Raw genomic sequence first — 12,973 nt, 5'->3', positions numbered from 1 at the left:
CACTCCAAATCCCAGCTCTACTACAGAGCCAGCACCCCAGTGAGAGCCCTCATATCCTCTCACACCGCATACTGGTGCCTCAACCCACAGCTCTCTCCTGTACTCTGAGCCCCTCCGTTTTGGCGCCATCCCAGAGCCTATAAAATCTAACATTCCTGGGCCCCCAGAAAAGTTAATCTGGCCCTGGTTCATATAAGTATCTGAATCTTTTGACAGAATTTCAGAGCTCTTGAAACTGTAAATCTGGCTGGAAATCATAATAGACTGGCATTTCCTACATTTCTTTCTTCATTATGCAAGAATAGTAATATTTCAGTAGTTTCTTAAAAAAAAAGGGATAAAGTTGAACTTCTTCCTCTGACAAGTTTTAGATTCAAGTTTATAATAACTCTGTAGTCACTTCACGGCTGTCATTGTGCTATATGCCTGAGAAAGCTAAATACTTTTAAAAGCAAATTGTAAATATTTTGGTAACATAAAAAGCAGATTTGTTGTTGTTGTAAGGTTATATTCCTCAGAAGCAAAATCATATGGGTGGCTGTTAAGCATTCATGAAATGTTGTGAGTCTCTAATTTTTGTTGAACTTTTTAGTCCAAGTGTCTGATTTCCAGAGATGCCAAGTGTCAGAAGTTCCCATTTATTTCAAGGAGTGTTGCAAATTGAACAGATCCCTAGTATTTAGAGTCATACTGGAAACTGCTCTTCATATTTGCGTTATTTTCCTGTTCAAAAAGTTTCACTCACTTCATCAGGGAATAGCAGAACTATCAGGTGAGTTTGGCGATCCAGTCACACAACACAAAAAATGAATAGTAGACAGTTGGCGAGTACATTTCATATTCACTACAATAAGGAAGGTCATATTGGGTCAAACCAATGGTCCATCTAGTCCCACATCCTGTCTTCCGACAGTACCCAGTGCTAGGTGTTTCAGAGAGAATGGTCAGAAAAGTAATCATCAAGTATTCTTACTGATATACTTTTATTATTCAAGCATGAGTTTTTTCATAGAGATTCTATGATACAGTTTGATTCATTTTTAAGATTTTTATTATATTTGACTCCATGCTTTCTTTCATGTATAGTGCCTCTCCCCCACCAACATGACCTAGTTTCAGAGGGGTAGCTGAGTTAGTCTGTAATAGGAAAAACTTAAAAAACAATGAATAGTCTAGTTGCACCTTAAAGTCTAACAAAACACATAGATGGTATGATGGTATCTTCAGATGACTAGAGTATTAGAAGTCCAAATCCAAGAATAAATCAGGGAAGAGGTGAGGGGGGGAGAGAAAAAAGGAGGGGAAACAAAAAAAGAGAGACAGTGAGTAGATGTTTCAACAAGAGGTTGATAAGAACAATTAGCACCTCCATTGTTTGTTTGGTTGATTAAGTCATTAGGATGGAGAAGGTAGTGTGCTAGCCAGCTGATGTCCCTGTTCATACCATTTGCATTAGAATTAAACTTGTAAATGAAGTTAAGTGCCAATCCTTCCCTGTGTATTTGACTTGTGGAGTTGGCCTGAAATAACATGGTGACTTGGAGAACCATTAATGAGTGTTGTCATTCCAATTTATTTTGTACTTGATATTACCATGTCATTAATTGATTGCCATCATTCCACCATGTTTCTTTGCTGAATATTATATAAATATCCTCATTAAATATCAGACACTCCAGTTCACCTATTTTACTACAGGTTGCTACCAGTCCCAGATGAATTTTTCTGGACCAACGGAGGTCATTCCTGGTCTTCCTGCCCCCACTCCTCCAACCAGGCCCACCGGCATCCTGGCAACTCAGCTGGCCTGTGCACACCATTGAGCAGCCATTGCTGCCATAGTTCCCAGCCCCACTGGGCATCCATGTACTGGGGCTCCTGACCCCACTGGGCAGCTGCCTCTACTATGGCTCCTGGCCTAGCTGGGCAGCCACACACCAGGGCTTCTAGACTCACCAGGCAACCTGCTGCTGGCCCTCCACTGGAACTCACCAGACCATGGATGTTGCTGGACCAGAGAATCTCAGTTTTAGAGAGTTTCAACCTGTATTTAGACTTGCAGCATTTCTATACAAGCACTCATAAAATCTATCACTGATTAGTTGTATGCCTTCATGTGATTTAATTGTTATCCATAGCTTTAGTAATGTAATGAATGTATCCATCATATCTTTTGTATTCTATTAGTTAACTGTGCAAGGTGTAAGATTCTATGTTGGGAACCCATGAATCCATTCTGAACAACAAGGCAGTAGCACACATATACAACTGTTTATATTAACACATCCTGTTTTCTCATTTAAAAAACTTTTGAGGCATGTACATTTTAAAACCCTGTGGTGTATATAGTTCTCATTCACTTCAGTAACATCACCCAACACATTTCTATTCCATGCTCATATTGAGTATTATTCATTACAAAATTATTCCCCTTTGTACTACTCTAATCAGATTACAGCCAATGATGCTACAGGGAACACTGCAAAGTTAAAACTACCATTCGCCTCTGATAATATTTTGATGGAGTTATATCTTGAGAGCTTTCTAAGAACACAGTAATTTACTGCTTGGAGAACCTGGCTTTAGGACTTTTATTCTGCCTACTAGCCAAAGCAAGGAGTATAGACTTTCTATGGGGAAAGGTTCAGTGCATTTTACTTTCCTACTGTGAGCACCAGTTATTGGGACAGGTTTCCATGCAGAAGTAAATTCACCCTTCAGTACACCAGCATGTGTGACTGCTGAGTATGTCCTGGGAAATGGAAGGAGAGTTTGTAAAGGGAACATATTTTATGACAAAGCGAAGTTAAAATGAAGGGTGAAATGACTTCTACCCATACACTACATAGTCATGCATATTTCCTTGTGACCACCAGTCCAACATGCAGACACATCATTTTTCAAAAGACTGATTTTTAAGGTGGTACTATACACTAATGATGATTCAAGGCCAGTGCAGCAACCCATCCTGTGTGGTCCACTAATTGCCTGACATGCTGAGTTCCAAGATGTCTTAATTGGCAATTATCATAGTCATGTGAATGGGATTAAATAAATACCACCATAACTACATGGAAAGAATGTGGTAACACTTAATAACTATAAGGTGCTTTCCAAATCCTGTCACTAGTCTCCAAAACAGTCTCTGTTGTTATTATAATGGTGAGGTAGGTTCATTGTTCCATTAGTGCTATTTCAGAGTAACAGTGCGATGACACAAAATACCACAACACAGAATGAATCAGTAACATTCTATTATTAATACTGTCAGGGATTTTTTCCCTCACTTTAGTAACATAGGAACAGTTAGGAGATGGTGTGGAGGGGACTAGCAGGGGGAGAGATATTCTTGTCTGGCTGAATTAAGCTGAGTCTGAGATGAGGGTGGAAGGAGTGAGAGAGGTGCCTTTAAACCACCTTTGTAGCATCTGGATTCTGAGTCTGATAACCATCTGCTCATGCTCCTGACATAAGTTAACGAAGCCTGAGTTATGCCCACAAGGGACCATTCCTGGAGCCAGGGTGGTTGCAATGTAGGAACTGTGCTGTTTTCTGAGGAAGGGGGTAGAAACCTATCAATAGTGCCATCCAACACTTCCCATTGTACGTTTAGTTGGCTTTAAGGATGCTTAACACAAGAACAGCACAAAGCATCCAGAGAAGAGCCAAAGATCTTAGGGTATGTCTACACTACAAAGTTAATTCAATCTAACAGCTGTTAGTTCGAATTAACTTTAATAGCAGCTACACATGCAAACGGCTATTTCGAATTTAATTCGAAATAGCAGAGTGCTTAATTTGAATGAGGTAAAGCTCATTCTACGAGGAGTAACGCCTAGTTCAAATTAAGCAGTTCTAATTAAGGGGTGTGTAGCCACTTAATTCGAACTAGTGGGAGGCTAGACCTTCCCAGGTTGCCCTGGTGGCCACTCTGGGCCAAACCAGGGAATCTCTTCTGCCCTTCTCCCGGACCCGGAGCTCTTCAAGGGGCACAGTCTTCCCACAGTGCCCATGCCAGTTGCAAGCCTGCCAGCACCCAGCCAGCAGACCCTGCACCTGGCACGGGATGAGCCAGTCACCTGCTGCCACCCAACCCTCTGCCTCTTCCCAGGACCAGGCTGGCTGCTCACAGGAGGCTGCAAAAGGTGGGCGCCCTCCTGGTCTAGTGTGGAGATTGTGGACCTCATTGAGGTTTGCGGGGAGGCCTCCAATGTCCACTATCTCTGCACTAGGCACAGGAACGCGGCTGTCTACAGCCACATGGCTGCCAGCCTGGCCACCAGAGGCCACATGTGGACCCAGGAGCAGGTCCGCTGCAAGATTAAGGACCTGCGGCAAACCTACTCCATAGCCTCCCAGCCAGGGGCTGACCCGGAGGCATGCCCTCATTACGAGGCCCTGGACTTCATCCTGGGGGCTCACGCAGTCCATGCCCCCCGGGTGGTGATCGACTGCCAACCCTGAGCTTTCCCTTTCCTTCCTCCTTTTCCTCCCTCTTCCAGCTCCTCCTTGCAGGTTCCCCCTCCCCTCTCCCACCCTCATTTCTCCCTCCCCCCACTCCAGTTATGTACAATAAAGAGAGATTTTTTTGGCAAAACAGGTGGTTTTATTTTACATTAGGAAGGGGGGTTAGGGAGGGGAAAGGAGGGGAGGGTGCAAGAAGGCCCCAGTGGGGCATGCAGAGAGAGTTTAGTCCTCCTCCACAAGGAAGCTCTCACGCAGGGCTTCCCGGATCTGGACAGCCTCCAGTTGGGCCTCCTGGATGGCAGCGGTGTGGGGCTGCACGTACTAGCCAGCCATGTGCTCAGCCTCAGCCATCCAGGCTGGCAGGAAAGCCTCCCCCTTCTGCTCACATACATTGTGTAGCACACAACATGCTGCCACCACGGGAGGGATATTGTGCTCGGCGAGGTCGAGGCGTGTGAGGCTTTCAGGCATTTGAAGACCTGCTGGGAGGGGTTGAGGTGCCCTGTGTATGGCTTCATCAGCCACAGCTGCAGTGGGTAGGCCGCATCCCCCACCAGGCACATGGGCATGTCCACATCCCCGACCCTGATGTGGCGGTTGGGGAAGAAGGTCCAAGTGTGCAGCCTCCGGCACACAGAGGAGTTGTGGAACACTCTGGCATCATGTGCCTTGCCACACCAGCCCATATTAATGTCCGTGAACTGGCCCCGGTGGTCAGACGTGGCCTGCAGGAGGACGGAGAAGTACCCCTTGCAGTTGATGTACTGGAAATCCTGGTATTCTGGGGCACAGATGGGGATGTGAGTCCCGTCGATGGCCCCCCTGCATTTGGGGAAGCCGAGAGCACCGGACCCCTGTATGACCGCGTCCGGGTCGGCGAGGCGGACCACCCTGCAGAACAGCACCCGGTTGATGGCCTTGACCTCCTGCAGAAAGACATAAAAAAACGTGAATCATTGGGGGCCCCTGAGTGGCTGGGAGTGTTCATTCCCTGGCATTGCCCCGTGCCCCACTCCCGGAAGCAACCCCCACTGTGATCCTGGCCGCCGCAGGCGGCGTGTTGTACGGCTGGGACAGACCGAACCCTCCCGTGCGGGGCATTTTCACTTCCTTCTCTCCCCCCCCCCCGTTTTCTCTGGGGTGGCCCATTCCCTCCTTGCAGCCCTCCTCCCCTTCAGCCCAGTGGCCGATGAGTGCTGTACCTGCATGACCACCGCTCTGACGGTGGATTTCCCCACGCCAAACTGGTTCCCAACGGATCAGTTGCTGTCCAGCGTGGAGAGCTTCCACAGGGCGATGGCCACACACTTCTGGAGGGGGATGGCGGGCCTCATGCATGTGTCCTCTCACCACAGAACAGGGGTGAGCCACTAGCAGAGCTCCAGGAAGGTGTCCTCCTTCATCCTGAAGTTCTGGGTCCACTGTAGGTCTCCCCAGCACTACAGAATGATGTGGTCCCACCAGTTGCTGCTGGTGTCCAGACACCAGATGCAGCAGGGTAAACTGGCATCCGGGCACTGCCGCAGCTTCTCCACGGCCCCCAGGGAGGCCAGGGGGAGAGGCAGGGGGCTGACGTGCACCAGATGGTGCCAGGCAGCCTCCAACCATTGCTGGCAGGCTTGCAACAGCAAGTCCAAAAACTGGAGCAGCATGCCCAGGGCGAGCTCTGACTCCATGGTGCCAAGTGCGGCAGCATCCCCAATGGGAACCACCGACACTGGCAGGCAGAGAGGAAAACACTTTTCTTTCCCTCAGCGAGGTAGGCAAGCAAGCGAAAAAGCTGAGCACCATCTGTCCAGGGGGTCCCTTTAAGCACAAGCCTCATATAGCCTCAGACAGCAGCCACACAAAGCAACTACTGACCTAATGCCCTGCCTAAACTGGTTCCAGCTGGCCTTAAATGTGATTCAGCATTCACTCAGTGTCGACGCACTATTTCGAAATAGCAAAATGCTATTTCAGAATGCAGTTTGTGTGTAGATGCATTATTTCACAATATTTTATTTCGAATGAACTATTTTGAAATTAGATATTTCGAAATAACACTGTAGTGTAGATGTACCCTAAGTGGAACCCTAAGTGGAACCAGTTTCAGCTGCCCTTAAATGCGACCCAGCAAAATGCTAATTCAAATTAGTTTTTGGGTCTAGATGAGTTATTTCAAATTAGCTTATTTCGAATTAACTAATTCGAAATAAGTTATTTTGAATTAGCGCTGTAGTTTAGACATACCCTTACTTATACTATTGGCATAATAAAATTCAGACTAAAAAGAAACCCAACACCATTCTTAGTCTTCTTGGTAAAAAACAACTCAGAATCATGGAAACCACAATATATTTTAAAAGGAAAATACATTTGCTACCTATTCTATTTACTTTTTTTGTATCCTACTCAGTTTGTAAGGTGAAGTTGGACTAATTATCTTTCCCTCTATTCACTTTGATGTATTTGGACTAGAATATACACCTCTGGATGTTTAAACCATAAACACTTAAAACCTTTCTGTTCCTATTAAATTCTGTTAATTTTACTTTTGACAAATTCAGAATATAAGATCTCAGATTAGTAGGTGAAGTTCCTTTTAATAACAAAGAAAAAAATTCAGAGAGGAAGCTGAGTTAGTCTGTAACAGGAAAAACTTAAAAAACAACAAATAGACTAGTAGCACCTAAAAGACCAACAAAACATGCAAATGCTATCATGAGCTTTCATGGGTGACAGGTGAAAAAATTGCCAGAGGGTTCTGTGTGTTGTATGTGCTATGCTCTGAAATAGTGTTAATATGAACAAAAAGTTTACTTACTTTTAATGTTGAAAAGTGTCTATCATTTTTGTGAGCAGACTTGAATCCTGATGGGAGTTAAACAAGTTTGAATTGTGAAATTCATATACAGGCAGTCCCCGGGTTACGTACAAGATAGGGACTGTAGGTTTGTTCTTAAGTTGAATCTGTATGTAAATCGGAACTGGCATCCAGATTCAGCCGCTGCTGAAACTGATCAGTTTCAACAGCGGCTGAATCTGGACACCAGTTCTGACTTACATACAGATTCAACTTAAGAACCCCAGGCGTCCCCAAGTCAGCTGCTGCTAAAACTGATCAGCAGCTGATTCCAGGAAGCCCGGGGCAAAGCAACTCTGCCTCGGGCTTCCTGTAGTCAGCCGCTGGTCAGTTTCAGCAGCGGCTGACTTGGGGACACCTGGGGCAGAGCAGCTCGGGTGCTGGTGGGTTGGTCCAGTAGTGCGGCCGCTCCTCAGCGCTACTGGACCAACCCAGCAGCACCCCAGCTGCTCTGCCCCAGGCGTCCTGATTCAGCCGCTGCTGAAACTGATCAGCAGCGGCTGAATCAGGACTCCTAGGGCAGAGCAGCTGGGGTGCTGCCGGGTTGGTCCAGTAGCACCAAGAAGCGGTGCTGCGGGACCAACCGGCAGCGCCCCACCTGCTCTACCACAGGCCCCGGGCTTTGCTCCACGTCTCCCTGGTCTGCTGGGGGGGGCACTAGCTGCGTCCCCCCCCCCCCCAGCAGACCAGGGAGACGCGGAGCAAAGCGGCGGAGGACCCGGGCCGGACCGCGGCACTTCCAGATCAGCGCCGCGGTCTGGCCTGGGTCCTCCGTGGCACTTCCAGATCAGCGCCGCGGTCCGGCCCGGGTCCTCCGCGGCTTTGCTCAGCATCTCCCTGGTCTGCAGACCAGGGAGACGCTGAGCAAAGCCGCGGAGGACCCGGGGCCGGACCCGCGGCGCTTCCAGATCAGCTGGAAGCGCCGCTGGTCCGGCCCCGGGTCCTCCGCCGCTTTGCTCCCTGTCTCCCTGGTCTGCTGGTTCCACCAGCACACCAGGGAGATGGGGAGCAGCTTTTCTCGCCCCGGAGGAGGCGAGCGGCGGGACCAGGCGTCCCGCCGCTCCAGTCCTCTGGGGCGAGAAAATCCCTGTTCGTAACTGCGGATCCGATGTAAGTTGGGTCCGCATAACTCGGGGACTGCCTGTACCCGCTTTCACACAAATACACAGATTTTATAATATGTTTGGAGATGTGGAGTGAAAGCATCTATGTTTAAACATCTGGGCTACGTCTAGACTGGCCCCTATTACGAAATAGCCATGCTAATTTCCAACTTTGGAATAGGGAAATCCACGGGGGATTTAAATATCCCCCGCGGGATTTAAATAAACATGGCCACCGCTTTTTTTCCGGCTTGGGGAAAGGCCGGAAAAAAGCGTCTAGACTGGCGTGATCCTCCGGAATAAAGCCCTTTTCCGGAGGATCTCTTATTCCTGCTTTCCCCAAGCCGGGAAAAAAGCGGCGGACGTGTTTATTTAAATCCCACGGGGGATATTTAAATCCCCCACGGATTTCCCTATTCCAAAGTTGGAAATTAGCATGGCTATTTTGTAATAGGGGCCAGTCTAGACGTAGCCCTGTAGTCTTTCCAGTATTTAGCCATGCAAAGAATTAATTGTAGCTACATTTACCAGAAATCTGAGTGGGAACACTTTGGAAAACATCAAGTCATTTTTATGAATGGCTCGTTAATCTGGGACAATGTTCTGATTTACAGTGTCTCTTAGCTGACCTCTTTCTTCTCTCTTTCTTCTTTTTTGTTGTGTGAAAGATGCTCAGAGTGAATACATGCAAAGTGGACAGTTTCTGGTAGAGTGCTCAAAGTTAACATTTGATTTTCATTTTCTGTTGTTTTAGAGATTGGAAAGAATCAATGGGAAAGTGCCGTGGTAATGTAACTTCTACAATTTAAAAAGGTATCTTCTGTTTTCCAGTCTCATATTGATGCCATCTCCCCTTATTAAAAAACAACTAATTGTACTTTTCTGATTTCTTACCTACTTAGCTATGGAAATAAAAGATGATCTAGTGGCTGGATCATGGGAATAGGAACCCAGGGCTTTCATGCCCCCAGTTATGCTAGTAAATTGCTATGCTTCCTTGGGCATTTATGGGTAGCACCAGTGGCTATGGGCTCCAAATGCCTGGATTCTGTTCCTGCATCTGCAATGGCCTGTTGTGTGACCTGGGATAAGTCACTTCCCCTTGGTGTGCCTTGGTTTCTCCATCTGTGAAATGGGAATAATGATGTTTACTTCCATTTAAGTATGTTTTGAGATTAACTTATGAAAAGCACAATATAAGAAATAGGTATTATTATTTAGAACAAGACTTTCAGAAATGGCAATGGATTTTGGGTAGCATAACAAGCTTGAGACAATTTTGAAGTGTTTTTAAGACTGGAAAACCAAGAACCAAAGCACCCCAAATTAGAGGACATGTATGAAAATGGGGCTTTATAGCTTTCTTTTCTTTGATTTACCCATTGTAGAGGTGGGTATGATACTTGTATACATTGGACTGGAGCTGGATGAATAAACCCATTGTAATCAAGAATTTTGAAATTCTTGAAAAGGCAGCAAGCAGATGCAAACCTGGTTATTATTTAGTCATATTGGTGTGATTCAGCCCTCTAAGTCAAACAGAATTCCTTTCTGCATCCTCAGTCTATAGTACATTTTTAATCTCATTCTAAGAAAACCATCTCATTGATTCTGTTTCTTCACAGCTTTGGCAAACATCTAAGGTTTATGGCACACATATGAGACCATTTATTGAGTGTTACAAGAGGAACATTCTATATGTAATATGATACAGAGGCTACTATGGTAAGTACATTTTGATTTGAAGTGGTAAATAAGTATGTGAAAATCCACATAACTTGTCAATGTGTAAGTTAAGTTGCTTGGGAACCAGACAAGGATACACACTGGACTATTCAGATATTTTTTATTGTACTGATAAATTAGCATGTGAAAATCCACATAACCTGTCAGCAAGTAGGTTAAAATTACTCAGGAACTACTCTACAATACACTCTGGGCTATTAAAGTAATTGTTTTAATTATTTTGTTAACGGATAAGTCTATTTTTATACTGAAGTTGTTGGCTCTTTATTCAGTTGACTTTTGCCTGTTTCCTTTTTGCACCACCCACTCCGTATAATGAAGGAGTTGACACTGTGTCGAGGGAAATGAATAATAAAAGAGGTAATCCACATGCTTGCTATGACGGGGTCTCCTGCCCTGTGCTTCTTCTGAGAGGTGACACCCCGTAAACTGACCCCTCACCAATAGTCCCTAGCAGCTTAGTCATTCTGGGTCAGGCCTAGTGGCCTAGTTATTTCCAGTCAGGCCCAGCAGCCCAGTCATTCACAGTCAGGCCAGAGAGAAGCTATAATACCTTTTTCTAAAGATGAAGAAATCATGAAAGAAGCGAGGTTTAGGAAGAAAATTAAGATAGAAGGTATAAAGGGAAGGTAAAGACAACAGAGATTTAAATGGGGGAAAATGGATCATTTATCAGATTAATATGCGCTTCGTTGTAGTTATAGGATTAATGTTTTAATTGACGCTAACTAGGATTTCTGGGAAGATTAGAGTTCCCAAATTTCCCTAACCTCTAAAAGTGGCAGTGGGTAAGTGGCAACACCAGGAGCTATAATGTTGCTGCTTACCAAACCATAACATACAGGGCTGATCGCTCAAGGTGACAACAAAAATATCATGATTTTTTTTTTAGCAAAAGGAGGCATTTGTCCCATTTGCTCTTGCTTAAATGTTCCTCTGCACCTCATTGAGCAAGAGCAAATAGAATACGTCTCGTTTAGCTGAAACAGTAATGGCAAAGAGTGTAGTCAAAACAGAGACAGAGCTTGGAAAGAGGTTTTTTACATCCAAACTGGGGCAGATGATCACCCTTAGAATGAGATATCATCCATGACTGATAATCCTTGAGAATGGAGTCATAGAACTAGTATAGAAAGAGTAGTGGTAAAGCAAGCTTCTCCATATATTGTCTTGTCAAAACTGCTCATCCTTGACTTAGCAGACACTACCTCTGATGTTTAATCCATGATCTCTCTGCCAGGACTGCTAACTTATCGTGGGCTATATTTAAATTGGGGGGGGTCCCAAATACTTGAATTGAATTGACTGTCTTGTTCTACATAGGGTCTTTATACAGTACAATAATTTTAATTGAGGTGATGATATTTAACCGCTAGCAACCAATCTCAGATGTTCTTGATAATATTGAGGTGACAATGTTCATTGTGCTGAACCATCTAGCCCTCTCTGACTCTGTCTGGATCCCTTCTGAAAGGACTGCTTTACTGATTTATTTCTCTTTGGTCTCATAGATTGGAAGAAAGCTAGTAATTTGAATAGTTACCTTAATGCAAGGAGAAGGCTGCATATTCCATAAACAAATATGCGCTTTGTGTTTTCTGTAATTGTTATTTTGTCTGACAAGAACAATCTTTTTCCTTCTGTCTCTTAGCCATGAGAAAAAACTACTTTTTCCCTTCTGCTTTTGACACTAGATTTCTGATATAATGATATTTTCTCTCACTAAATTTGTGTTCCAAACATATGATAAATGTGATGTTCCTTTTTGATGGCTTGGAAGAAAAAGGCAGAAGCAGGTAAGGCTCTCTTAGGATATGTCTACGCAGCAATGCTATTTTGGAATAATGGATGTTATTCTGATATAACATATTGCACATCTACACAGAAAGCCCATTATTTTGAAATAAATTCAAAATAATGGGCTTCTTACTCTGATTTCTCTAAAACTCATTGTATGAGGACAGGAGTAAGGGAAGTCAGAGAAAGAGTGCTCTTTTTCAAAATACGTGCCAATTTCAAAACAAGCTATTTCAAATTAAGCTACACAATTAGCGCAGCTTAAGTTGTGTAACTTATTAAAAGTTTTGCCCTTCTGTGCAGACATTCCCTAAGTCTATTAAAAGGGCTCCTTTTGTGCTTACTACTCTCACTGCTGATAAGTCAAGCCCATTACCATTCATGTCAATACACCTCGCAACTCCTTGCTATCTCTTCTGCTTCAATGATGTTTGAGGGAGTCATTCTCCTCTCTTAGGGTATGTCTACACTAGCCCCCTAATTCAAACTAGGGAGGCTAATGAGGGCAGCCGAAATTGCTAATGAAGCTCGGTATTTAAATATCCCACACTTGATTAGCATATTCCCAGCCGGTCGCCATTTTGGAAACAAACTAGCCCAAAGTAACTGCCCGCGTCTACACGCGGCAGAGAAGCGCGATTCCGAGATAAACCCCTTAGTTCGAATTAACTGTTAAACCTCATGGAATATTTAAATCCCACACTTCATTAACAATTTTGGTCACCCTCATTAGCCTCCCTAGTTCAAACTAAGGGGCTAGTGTAGATGTACCCTTACTTAAATACCTCTGAAATTACAAATAAGCACAACTCTTAGCTTAGTAATTGAGTGTTGGGATAAATGTGTTACAGACACAATACCTGTTAGCTCACTTCTCACAGTCAGTCTGGTTTTTTTTCTTTTAGTGTGGGTGTGTCTCTGACTAGCAATGAACATTGTTTATGGATCAGGTTGAGCTGAATAAATAATTTACTTGATGAATTTAGCTTTTCTTTCTGTTTGTGAGCTGTCTGGG

General features: G+C 44.7%; 1 long non-coding RNA gene across 2 annotated transcripts in view; it reads left to right on the top strand.

The window, feature by feature from the left end:
* The window catches only part of LOC142828965 (uncharacterized), an 80,278-nt gene that overhangs the window by 44,152 nt on the left and 23,153 nt on the right, over positions 1-12,973 (top strand). Inside the window, exons 3-4 of one of the 2 annotated variants that reach the window (XR_012903154.1) lie at positions 9,170-9,228; positions 10,041-10,140. This is a non-coding gene — a long non-coding RNA (uncharacterized LOC142828965). Of the gene's footprint in view, positions 1-1,698; positions 2,108-9,169; positions 9,229-10,040; positions 10,141-12,973 lie in introns of those variants that run through there. The other variant, XR_012903153.1, reaches the window with a different exon arrangement.

Source organism: Pelodiscus sinensis, chromosome 4, assembly GCF_049634645.1.
Source record: "Pelodiscus sinensis isolate JC-2024 chromosome 4, ASM4963464v1, whole genome shotgun sequence".
Classification (NCBI taxonomy): Eukaryota; Metazoa; Chordata; order Testudines; family Trionychidae; genus Pelodiscus; species Pelodiscus sinensis.
This window is presented reverse-complemented; position numbering and strand designations above follow the sequence as displayed.